Raw genomic sequence first — 12,832 nt, 5'->3', positions numbered from 1 at the left:
AGATCGTGTTATATGGCGAGCTCTCCACTGGCCACCGTGACAGAGGTGCACCAAAGAAAAGGTACAAGGACTGCCTAAAGAAAGCTCTTGGTGCCTGCCACATTGACCACCGCCAGTGGGCTGATATCGCTTCAAACCGTGCATCTTGGCCCCTCACAATTTGGCGGGCAGCAACCTCCTTTGAAGAAGACCGCAGAGCCCACCTCACTGACAAAAGGCAAAGGAGGAAAAACCCAACACCCAACCCCAACCAACCAATTTTCCCCTGCAGCCGCTGCAACCGTGTCTGCCTGTCCTGCATCGGACTGGTCAGCCACAAACGAGCCTGCAGCTGACGTGGACTTTTACCCCCTCCATAAATCTTCGTCCGCGAAGCCAAGCCAAAGAAAGAATTACAGCGCCAGCGACCCAGGTTCAAATCTGATGCTGTTGGTAATGTGTTTGTACATTCTCCCCATGTGGGTTTCTTCTGGGTGCTCCAGTTTCCTCCCACATTCCAAGAAGTATGGGTGAATAAGTTAATTGGTCACATGGGTGCAATTGGGTGATGCCATTCTCATGAGCCGTTAGGGGCTGTTACCATACTGCATCTCTAAATTAAATTACATTTTCAGATTCAAGATTACCTATATGAGAAATTTAGCAATATAAAAATAAATCAATGGAGCTTGCACCAAGAGCATTTTCTAGGCCTACTTACAGAGCCGTCCATAATGTTTGGGCAAAGGTGCATTTTTTCTTTATTACCCCCTGTGCTCCACAGTTTTAAAATAGTAATCAAACAATTCATATGTTATTAAAGTGCACATTCCAGATTTTATTCAAGAGTTTTTGTGTACATTTTGGTTTGACCGTGCAGAAATTACATTGCTTTTTATACATGGTCCCCTCATTTCAGGGCACCATAATATTTGGGACAAAGCAATGGTGTGTATATAAATGTAGTCATGTTTAGTATTTTGTTGTCTATCCCTTGCATGCAAAATGACTGCTTGAAGTCTGTGAGTTGTAGACATCACCAGGTGCTGAGGATTTTCTCTAGTGATGCTTTCCCAGGCCTCTACTGCAGCCATCTTCAGCTCCTGCCTGCTTCAGGGGCTTGTCCCCTTGAGATTTCTCTTCAGCATGTGGAAGGCATGTTTAATTGGATTTAGATTAGATGACTGACCTGGTCATTCAAGAAATTTCCAGTTTTTAGCTTTGAAAAACTCCTTTGTTGCTTTTTCCAGCATGTTTGAGATCATTGTCTTGCTGCAGTATAAACTGTCGTCCAATGAGTTTGGAAGTATTGGCTCAAACTTGAGCAGATAAGTTGTTTATTTATACCCCAAAATTCATTTTTCTACTGTCATCAATGAAGTTAGGTGTGCCAGCCAAACATGCCCAGGCCATAACACCTCCAGCACATGTTTCATACATGAGGTGGTGTGCTTTGGATCTTGGGCAAATCCTTTATCTCTCCACACTTTGCTCTTGCCATCACTCTGATTCAGGTTTATCTTGATCTCATCTGTTCATAAGATCTTTTTCCAGAATTCTTTAGGCTCTTTTAAATACTTCTTGGCAAAATGTAATCTGGTCATTCTGTTTCTGCGGCTAACTAGTGGTTTGCATCTTGCAGTGTAGCCTCTGTATTTCTGTTCATGAAGTCTTCTGTGGAAAATAGTCACTGACATATCCACACCTGCCTCCTAAAGAGTGTTTTTGATCTGGCAGATAGGCGTTTGAGGATTTTTCTATATTATGATGAAAATTCTTGTGTCATCAGCAGTGGAGATCTTCCTTGGATTACCAGATTCTTTGTGATTACTGAGCTCACCAATAGGCTCTTTCTTCTTAAAGATGTTCCAAACTGTTGATTTTTGTTATCCTAAGGTTTGAGTGATGTCTTCTACCATTTTATTCTTGTTTTACTGCCTTATAATACCTTCTTTGACTTGCCTTGGCACAATTCTGGTCCTCATGTTGAAAGATGGTAACTACAGACTCCAAATGTGATTAAAAGCTTAGAAGCAAGCCTAGCACCAATGAAGCAAATAAGCACTGAGTACTCACAAACACTCATGAAGCCAAATGGTCCCAGACATTATGATACCTGGAAATAGAACTATGCATAAAAAGTGCTGTAATTTCTACATGGTCAAACCAAAATAACCTTCAATAAAATCTGGAACGTGCACCTTAATCACTTTGATTACAAATTTAAAATTATGGAGCATGGGGGAAAATAAAGGAAAAATTAGTTGTTTTGCAGTAGCATCACTCTGCAAACATTTGTATACACCACTTTACAAAAATAATTAAAAATAGTGCACAAAATGTTAAAGTAAGTCAGTGTCTTTGGTTCATTGATCATTCAGGGATCTGATGGCAGTGGAGAAGATGCTGTCCTTGTGCCACTGAGTGCTTGTCTTTAAGCTCCTAAACCTTTTTCCCAATGGTAGCAAAGTGAAGAGGGCATGGCCTGGGGTGATGGGGGCCTTTGAGGAGAGAGGCTGCTCTTTTAAGACACCACTTCATGTAGATCTCATCGATGGAGTGGTCTGGGGCCCATGATGTCACAGGCTGAGTTAACAACCATCTGGAGTTTTTCTTGTCCTGAGCAAACACCTGCTCAAGCACCTCACAAAGTATAGCCACTGGCAAGAGTTCTTCATGATTGAATCAAACTGAAGGCTCCAGGACAGATCCTCGGAGATGTTGACCCCATGAATTTGAAGTTCTTGACCCCGCCACTACAGAGCCCTCGATGAGGACTGGGTCACGTTCTCCTGACTCCTCCCTGAAGTCCACCATCATCTCCTTGGCTTTGCTAACATTGAGTGCAAGGTTGTTGGTATGATACCACCCAGTGAGCTGATCTATCTCCCTCCTGTACACTTTCTCATTGCTGTTTGTGATTCTGCTGACAACCCTGGTGCTATCAGCAAACTTGTAGATAGCAAAGGAATTTTGACTAGCCAAACAGTCATGGGTGTGTAAAAAGTAGAGCGGTGGGCCAAGCATGCATCCTTGAGGTCCGTCTGTGTTGATAGTCAATGGGGAGGAGATGTTTCCAATTCGTACTTCTGATGAGGAAATCAAGGATTCAGTTGCAGAGGAGAATAAATACAATATCTCAGAGAAATTAGGCAAATATAGAAAACCACAGCGCGAATGATAAATTAAAATTATTTTACAAGATACAAGAATAAATGTTGAGCTATTTAAATGTGAGTTGAGTATAACTTGTTATAATTGGAAACGACAAGCCATGTGAATGATGTGAAGTAAAGAAAGGAATCAGAAGAATTATTGCAGTTAATTGGTTTAATTTTTTTTTAAATTGTGAAATGCAGCATGGTACCAGGCCATTCCAGCCCACAAGCCCATGCTGCTCAAATACACCAATTAGCCCACAAACCCCAAAAATTTTGGAGGTTTGGAAGAAACAGGTGTACCTGGAGGAAAACCACGCAGACATGGGTGCATGCACAAACTCCTTCCGGTTGCGCCAGATTCAAACCTGTGACATTAGCGCTGTAATAGTGGTGTTGCACTAAATGCTACACTAACTCTGCTGCCTGATTATTGATGGAATAAAGGTAAAGGATTTATTCATGCCAGATCAGAACCTGTGCCTTCATTTTTCACTTGAAACACTCTACTTTTAAGACTTCAGTTTGTCCATGAACTCTGTGCACCTCTTAATCTTATTTTCCCTCCTTGGAATTACATGACAGATAACTACATGAACAATTGAATTAAGTCATAAAGTTACAGATTATTCCAGACTACAAATGTATGGCTATGAACAGCAACAGTGTCACATGGTGTTATATATCTCAGATGTAGATAAAGCATTAGAATCTGACAAAAAGGGCATAGTGTTGTGAAGAATGAACTAATATCTAGACCAAAGAATGGAAATGTATTGATTTAAAACACAGAGGTAATAAGAGTTCTTGACAAAAGCATTCAGGGAGACAGGTATATTCGTTAAAGAAAGATCATGCTTGAACATCGGTAGGTTAGGAATTCACCATGGATTTCTACATGTTCATTTGCATGTGGCTTTCCTGTTCCACTATAATTGTTGTTTTACAAAGATGACCTTGAGCCAAACAGCTGCAAGTGGCTATTCTTTGTGTAGTGAAGTGATAATTTCAAGTGTGATGGAAACAATTTATACAGAAATAATATCTGAATACAGTAAAACCCCTGCTATCAGGAACTCAAGCGACCAGCAGCCTCAAGCAACTGGCAAAAAAAAGAGGAAAATCAATTTAAAAAAAAAAGATAAGAATAAAATGATAGGTAAAAAATAAGTACATTTAAAATTGCAAAAATAAATGTTCTCTGAAGTAACACATAAAGCTTTGGTGAGGACGGAAGCAAATATTCAGCCAGCGGAGTGTCTCGCTCAAATAAAACTGAATCAAATTTTGTGAAACAAGAATGGCATCACCCAGGATGAAGATCTGGTTGATGCTGCACTCTGTTGGGGTGACTTCTCTTCAAGCATCTCCTTATCTTTGGTTCGAAGAGTCACCCCAGTCAGAGGCTTTATCTGTAATCTTGGGGGAGGGGTTAATTTTTTATAATGTTATTGTTTGTCTTTCAAGTGGCTCTGTGGAGGGGAAGGAGCCTACAGATGCACTGATGGCTAAGTGTTTCCTTCAAGAATTTGACTGAAAATAATGTAAAATGCTTTAAGGTTTATATATTCATGCAAGTGAAGTTTGTTCAGTGTAAGTACAGTAAAATATTTTTGTCTTTTAAACTGTTTATGCCTAATGCAGGAGTATTAGTTAGGCATTGTAAGAATAAGTCTCAAGCAACCAGAAAATACATTTATTTCACATCTACCAATCCCCATAGGTCCTGGATACCAAGGGTTTTATTGAATTGAGGTAGATTTGTACTCGAATGGGAATGTCAAATAGAAATAATAAGAATGATTAGGAAATGACAGATGTGTCAAATTAATTTTTCACATCAGTCTTTACTAATAAAGAGAGTGTGACAAGAACCAAATACAGTCAAATTAGTTTGGAATTGTGGAATAGAAATTTGTATGCTGTTGAACAACTCAAATATTTGGCTGTGCATTATAAAATCTCTTTAATATTAAAAAAAAACAAGTGACAAAATAAACACTTAATATATACTCTTAGGAAGCCTAAATGTGAAGACATTTAGGACCACTTTCTCTCTTGTTGAATTAGGTTAGTTACAGATTGGTTTGCCTACACACGAGTAACAGGGAAAATTTTCATTGACGTTTGTCAGGAACCTGTTATTATCCATCTTAAGAGAACAGACACATAAAATAGTGTCGGAACCAACTTAGAAGCAGTAGGTCATGCTTCAAAAATAAAACTAAAAATTAATTGTGGCAGTAACTGAGTTACAGTATCTGTTGTTTCAAGGAAAATTAAATTTTCAGAAGGCATTCGATAAATCTAGCACAAAAGCATTTCAAAATCAGTTAAGGTTTAAGAATAATAGGAAATGGGTGAACAAGATGAAAACCATTTTGGAAAGTTATAGGGTTCAGTTCTAAATTGTGACTGAAATTCTGTTATTTGACCTTTTACTTTCCATTTTAACCAGACAATGCAACGTAAAACATTGTCATAAAAAATGTTAATCATTCCAAGCCTTAACATCAAAGCCATAGACTTGGGGAAATGATTCAAATCTGATCATCTTTCCTTTGATCAGCAGTATTCTAATAATTACCATGGCAAGTGCTAAGGCAGATCAGAACAACGATTTATTATCTGATAAGTAAGTTAGTTAAACTAACCTGAAGGTGGGAAAATAATATCAAGTTCTAAATGGTGAAGGTTCAGAAAATATATTTCTTTCGACAGAACGCATAAAGTTTCAGAATGGATTTGGATAATCATTTAAAGGTCAATGGTGATAGATTGAGTAAACATAAACAAGTTATTTAATTTGGGCTATAGCCATTAATCTAGAGGGCATGCCGGAAAATTAATAATCTTCAAGCAAGAGCCAAGCCTTTTTTTCATTATGTAGGGGTCTCTGGCAAACAGAAGTATTTAATGTCAAGTCAATTAATTCCAGCAAAATGGAGTTTGATAAATGGCTGTTTAAAGATGGGATTAAGTGGTGTGGAGATAAGCAGCAAGACAGATGGTCAAATAGCCCGAACACAATGGCACCTGCACCATTGGGACAATGAAGGCACCATCTGTGGAATGCAAGGCTAGATTGCGGCTTTGGGCTTCATGATTGCTCCCAGACATGGTTCAAAAGGAAATGTCAGATCTTAACTTCTTGGGTGTTTTACAGTGATTTATCACCTCCCTCAGGTCAAAAGAATCGCAGTTGCTTCATAGCACGCAAAGAATTAATTTGGCCCTGTTTCTATGTCAGTACGAGTCCTAGCAAATTTTTATTTTCAAATAGTTGTCCATTTATCTGTTAAAATCTATGATCATTTTTACATTGTTCATATATAATTGTATATTACCACAAGCTATAACCTCATAACCTAGCATATTACTCAGGATCTTAAGGAATTACTAAGGAATCATCCTTGTTTGAAGGAGAAAGCATACTAGGACCAGTGCCAAGAGCTAACCTGGGGAAGGTGCAGCAGAGGATTGAACTCATCAGTGCTGTAGGCGACAGTCTGAGCTAAGTGATCCCACAATCAATATGCCAAGACAAAGAATTGCAGTCCTGTCATATTGAGCTGTGGATGATGTCAGACAATTATACAGTGGTAGGATGTTTCAAGAAAATCCCCATCCTAAACAAAGGTGAAGCGCATGATGTCAATGGCAAAGCTGAAGCGTTGGCAATCATCTGAACGATTTCCTGATGTACCTCTAACTGAGAAACCAATCTTCAGTAATTCAGTTCACTCCCTATCTTTCTTTTCTTTGGCTTGGCTTCGCGGACGAAGATTTATGGAGGGGGTAAAAAGTCCACGTCAGCTGCAGGCTCGTTTGTGGCTGACCAGTCCGATGCGGGACAGGCAGACACGATTGCAGCGGTTGCAAGGGAAAATTGGTTGGTTGGGGTTGGGTGTTGGGTTTTTCCTCCTTTGCCTTTTGTCAGTGAGGTGGGCACTCCCTATAGCATTAAAACAATTGGCTGAGAGTAACAAACACAGAATGATCTAGCATTCTATACTCACTAGCTGGTCATGATGGTGACCCAAACTCTGACAAAGCTGTCTTTATAATGCTATAAAAGCATAATTTTCCAGACAATGTGGAAAATTGCCTTGATATAAACCACCTACAAAAAAAGCTGATCCTAATGATTACTGCTAATCATTTCCACTCTCATTCATCTGCCATTGACAATGCTATTGGCAGCACTTCCACACCGATAATTATTATTGGACAACAGTATTTTTTTTAAAGTTTGCTTCCTGAAAAAAAATTGGGATTATGATAGACAACTTCAAGCTGAACAGAAAGATAATTTCAGATTTGCTGCATCACATAGGAAGTTAGAGAAACATTAAATGAACTTTTATTGAATTTAGCATGTTTAATGGCATAATGATGCTGATACATTGCTTTAATTCACCAGACATAAAAATATTTTGCCACTGATTTTTGTTTGTACTCAGCATCTGATGCCTCTCTTGTCAGTATCCAACAACAGTTGGCCAGAATTGATGGATTCCAGTTGCCCTGATACCGCTTTCCCATGGTCGCAATGTCCTGGTGAAACTTTAGACTATGTTTGTCACTGACTGCCCCAAGATTAGCAGGGAAGAAGTCCAAGTGCAAATGCAGAAAATGAATTTTCAATTATATGTTGCATGTCATGGTTTTGTGTGCTTGAAGTAGAATTCAAATATGACAGGAACCACAAGAATAGGTTATATCTAAAATAACAGTACAGCATAGGAAAACTTTAGGCAATTTTCGTGATTAGCAGCCCAAAATTCATAAAATACACCCAAAAATGATCAGGAAGAAAAATCTTCATTGTCCGGTGTAATTTGTTTATTGAGCCTGAGAATTGGTCAGAAAGGCCTGGCTTCAGAATCCAACATAGCATTCATCCAAATATCATCCAAAGATGAGGTGAGTATTATTGTCTTTGACACTTGATATATTGTGACATCATTGAACCTCGGTAAAACAGAAATCAATTGGGAATGAGGCCAACATGTTCCAGCAGCAACAATCATATCCAGTACAAAGTGGAAAGGTTTTGGCTCAAGGAGTTTCAGCGAGTAGGGGCTGAGGTGGCAGTGCAGGAGTTGAAGTAAGTAAAGGCTGCCCCATTCATGGAACAAACAGGATAGAGTGGGTAAGCACAGGTCAGGGCAAGCTTTATATATCATATATTATTTCCTGTAGTCATAGGCAGTGGGAATGCCAGCCAGAGCAGGGGAAGTCTCCTCTTGCAGAATGTGTGTAGTCAGCAAAGACAAAAGTATCCCTGATGACATCATCTGTGAGAAGACAATCCAGCTGGAGTGACAAACCAAGTAAAGGAACTGGAGCTGGAGTTGGACGAACTCTGGATCATTCAGGAGGCAGAGGGGGTGATAGACAGGACACTATCATGCCTAGGATGCTGGAAGAAGGTAGCTGGATGACAGTCAAGAGAGGAAAAGGGAATAGGTAGGCAGTGCAGGGCAGACATGTGGCCATTTACCTCAATAACAAGTATACCATTTTGGCTGTTTTTTGGGGGGATTGGGGGGGGGTGGGAGGGAGGAACCTACCAGGGACAAGCCATGGCCGTCATTTTTCTGCTACAGTGTCTTATCTGGTGGCTAAGAAGGGAAGGCAGATGAAGAGCTGAGCTGTAGTGATAGGGGATTCCACAGTAAGGGGGACAGACAAAAGGTTCTCTGGAAGGGATCAAGAATCCTAAAAGGTAGTCTGCCTCCCTGGTGCAAGAGACAGAGATATTTCAGATGAGGTTCATGACATTCTCAGGAACCAGATATTATTGGTCATGCAGGGACCGATGACATGGGTAGGAAGTTCTGAGGAGGTTCTGCAAAGAGAGTTTAGGAAGTTAGCCACAAGATTGAAGGACAGGACCTCCAGGGTTGTGATCTCAGGACTGCTAACCGTACCATGTGCTAGTGAGGTTAGAAATAGAAGGATAATGCAGCTTTACAATGGATCATTGGGCTCTCTTCCAGGGAATGTTGGACCTGTTCCAATGGGACAGTTTACATCTGAACTGGAGGGGGAATATTATCCTTGTGGGAAGGTTTGCTAGTAGCATCCAGGGGGTTTAAACTAGATTTGCAGGGAGATGGGAACTAGAGTGCCAGATGACATTACGGCCATTTGTGAAACTTGGTTGCAGGTGGAGCAGGACTGGCAGCTCAATGTTCCGGACTTTCCTTCCTTCCTTGCTTAAGTGGGGGGGGGGGGGGGGGGTGGAGGGAATGAAATGGGGAGTGGTATTGCTTGCCAGGGAAAATATCACAGCTTTGTTCAGACAGGACAGACCAGAGGACTCGTCTATTGAGGCTATATGGATGGAATATAGGAACGGGAAAAGTATGACCACATCCATAGGGTTAAAACACAGGATTTTGTTGACAAGTGAAAACACACATAAATGCTGAAGAAACTCAGCAGGCCAAACAGTGCCTTTATGTAGCAAAGATGAAGACTCATCACCAATGTTTCGAGCTTGAGCCCTTCATCAAGGTATGGGGGAACATGAGAGATGTACAAACAAAAGGGGGAAGGGGGGAGGGGGGAGAGGTGGTGGTGAGGGTGGGAGATACCACAGGAAGGGGGGAGAAGTCTAGGTTAGGTGGAGAGAGAAAGGAAGTAGAAACTTGAATAACTAGTTAAGTGGGGGGAGGGGGGAAAAGGCAAGCTGATTAGTGGAATCACCCGGGATGAGACATATAAGGCAATTGAACAACTGAAAAGTGGCAAAGCAGCAGGTATGGATGGAATCCCCCCAGAAGTCTGGAAGGCTGGCGGCAAAACTCTGCATGTCAAACTGCATGAGTTTTTCAAGCTTTGTTGGGACCAAGGAAAACTGCCTCAGGACCTTCGTGATGCCACCATCATCACCCTGTACAAAAACAAAGGCGAGAAATCAGACTGCTCAAACTACAGGATAATCACGCTGCTCTCCATTGCAGGCAAAATTTTCGCTAGGATTCTCCTAAATGGAATAATACCTAGTGTCGCCGAGAATATTCTCCCAGAATCACAGTGCGGCTTTCGCGCAAACAGAGGAACTACTGACATGGTCTTTGCCTTCAGACAGCTCCAAGAAAAGTGCAGAGAACAAAACAAAGGACTCTACATCACCTTTGTTGACCTCACCAAAGCCTTCGACACCGTGAGCAGGAAAGGGCTTTGGCAAATACTAGAGCGCATCGGATGCCCCCCAAAGTTCCTCAACATGGTTATCCAACTGCACGAAAACCAACAAGGTCGGGTCAGATACAGCAATGAGCTCTCTGAATCCTTCTCCATTAACAATGGCGTGAAGCAAGGCTGCGTACTCGCACCAACCCTCTTTTCAATCTTCTTCAGCATGATGCTGAACCAAGCCATGAAAAACCTCAACAATGAAGACGCTGTTTACATCCAGTACCGCACGGATGGCAGTCTCTTCAATCTGAGGTGCCTGCAAGCTCACACCAAGACACAAGAGAAACTTGTCCGTGAACTACTCTTTGTAGACGATGCCGCTTTAGTTGCCCATTCAGAGCCAGCTCTTCAGCGCTTGACGTCCTGTTTTGCGGAAACTGCCAAAATGTTTGGCCTGGAAGTCAGCCTGAAGAAAACTGAGGTCCTCCATCAGCCAGCTCCCCACCATGACTACCAGCCCCCCCACATCTCCATCGGGCACACTGTAGAGCTCGTCGAAAGAACCAAAGACTTGTTGATCCAAACCAAGGCTTTTATTAGCAAAAGGCAGGAGCTCTTCACAGGTGGCCGACCAGTCCAGAATGATCCGACCTGGCTAGGGACACAACCCTTTAAGGCCCAGACAATAGGTGTGGCTTAGCTTTCAGCCAATCGCTGTAAGCACAGTCTAGATACAGTAACTATATACACTATGTACATTGGTGATAGATCTGTACTATCACACACACAAAACTCAAAACGGTCAACCAGTTTACCTATCTCGGCTGCACCATTTCATCAGATGCAAGGATCGACAACGAGATAGACAACAGACTCGCCAAGGCAAATAGCGCCTTTGGAAGACTACACAAAAGAGTCTGGAAAAACAACCAACTGAAAAACTTCACAAAGATAAGTGTATACAGAGCCGTTATCATACCCACACTCCTGTTCGGCTCCGAATCATGGGTCCTCATCACCTACGGCTCCTAGAACGCTTCCACCAGCGTTGTCTCCGCTCCATCCTCAACATTCATTGGAGCGACTTCATCCCTAACATCGAAGTACTCGAGATGGCAGAGGCCGACAGCATTGAGTCCACGCTGTTGAAGATCCAGCTGCGCTGGGTGGGTCACGTCTCCAGAATGGAGGACCATCGCCTTCCCAAGATCGTGTTATATGGCGAGCTCTCCACTGGCCACCATTACAGAGGTGCACCAAAGAAGAGGTACAAGGACTACTTAAAGAAATCTCTTGGTGCCTGCCACATTGACCACCGCCAGTGGGCTGATATCGCCTCAAACCGTACATCTTGGCGCCTCACAGTTCGGCGGGCAGCAACCTCCTTTGAAGAAGACCGCAGAGCCCACCTCACTGACAAAAGACAAAGGAGGAAAAACCCAACACCCAACACCAACCAACCAATTTTCCCTTGCAACCGCTGCAACCGTGTCTGCCTGTCCCGCATCGGACTTGTCAGCCACAAACGAGCCTGCAGCTGACGTGGACATTTACCCCCTCCATAAATCTTCGTCCGCGAAGCCAAGCCAAAGAAAAGAAAGAAGTGGAATGCAATGAACTCAAAGTACATGCCCTGTGGTTGGAGGGTGCCCAGATGAAAAATGAGATATTGTTCCTTCAATATGCAGGTGATCAGGGTGGGGCATTGTGAAAGGCCATGGACAGACAGATGAGCTTGAGAGTGTGACTTGATTGGCTAAGGGGAGATTGCTTTTGTTGCGGATGGAGAGGAGGTGCTGGGCGAAGCGATCTCTAATCTGCGACCAGTCTCTCTGATGTAGAGAAGGCCACAGGATGCACCGGATGCAGTAAATGAGTTCTTTGGAGGTACAGGTGAAGTGTTGCTTCACCTGAAAGGTTTGTTTTGGATCTCAGAACGTGGGAAGGAAGGAGGAGTGGGAGCAGGTATTACACCTCCTACGACCACAGTGGAAGGTGCCAGGGTAGGTGATGGGTGGGAGGGAAGAGTGCACAAGGGAGTCATGGAGGGAGCGGTCCCTACAGAAGGCTGAAAGGGGAGAAGGAAAAATGTGTCTGGTGGTGGGATCTGTAGTAAGTACCGGAAATTCAGGCAGATAATGAGTTGGATGTGGAGGCTGGTGGGGTGGTAGGTGAGGATGAGGGTGATTCTGTGTTTATTGTTTCTGGGGGCAGGGGGCTAGGGCAGATGAGCAGGGAATGGAGGTGATGGGGTATGGGCCGAGTTAATAGTGGTGGAGGGGAAGCCACGTTTGTGTAAGAAGGCAGACATTTCAGAGGCTCTGGACTGGAAGACCTCATCTTGGGAGCAGATGCAGTAGAAGCAGAGAAATTGAGAGAAAAGGATGGTGGCCTTGCAGGGGACAGGGTGTGAGGGCGAGTAGTCTATAGACTGTCTAATAGTGGATGAGAATTGGAGAAACAAATCTGGGGAGACAGCAGATAGCTGCAGGAAATGTAAGGTGGTGATAGTAGATTTTAACTTACTACGTATTGACTGGGAC

This window comes from Narcine bancroftii, chromosome 1, assembly GCF_036971445.1.
Source record: "Narcine bancroftii isolate sNarBan1 chromosome 1, sNarBan1.hap1, whole genome shotgun sequence".
Classification (NCBI taxonomy): domain Eukaryota; kingdom Metazoa; phylum Chordata; class Chondrichthyes; order Torpediniformes; family Narcinidae; genus Narcine; species Narcine bancroftii.
The sequence above is the reverse complement of the archived record's forward strand: the minus strand, read 5'-3'. Positions refer to the sequence as shown.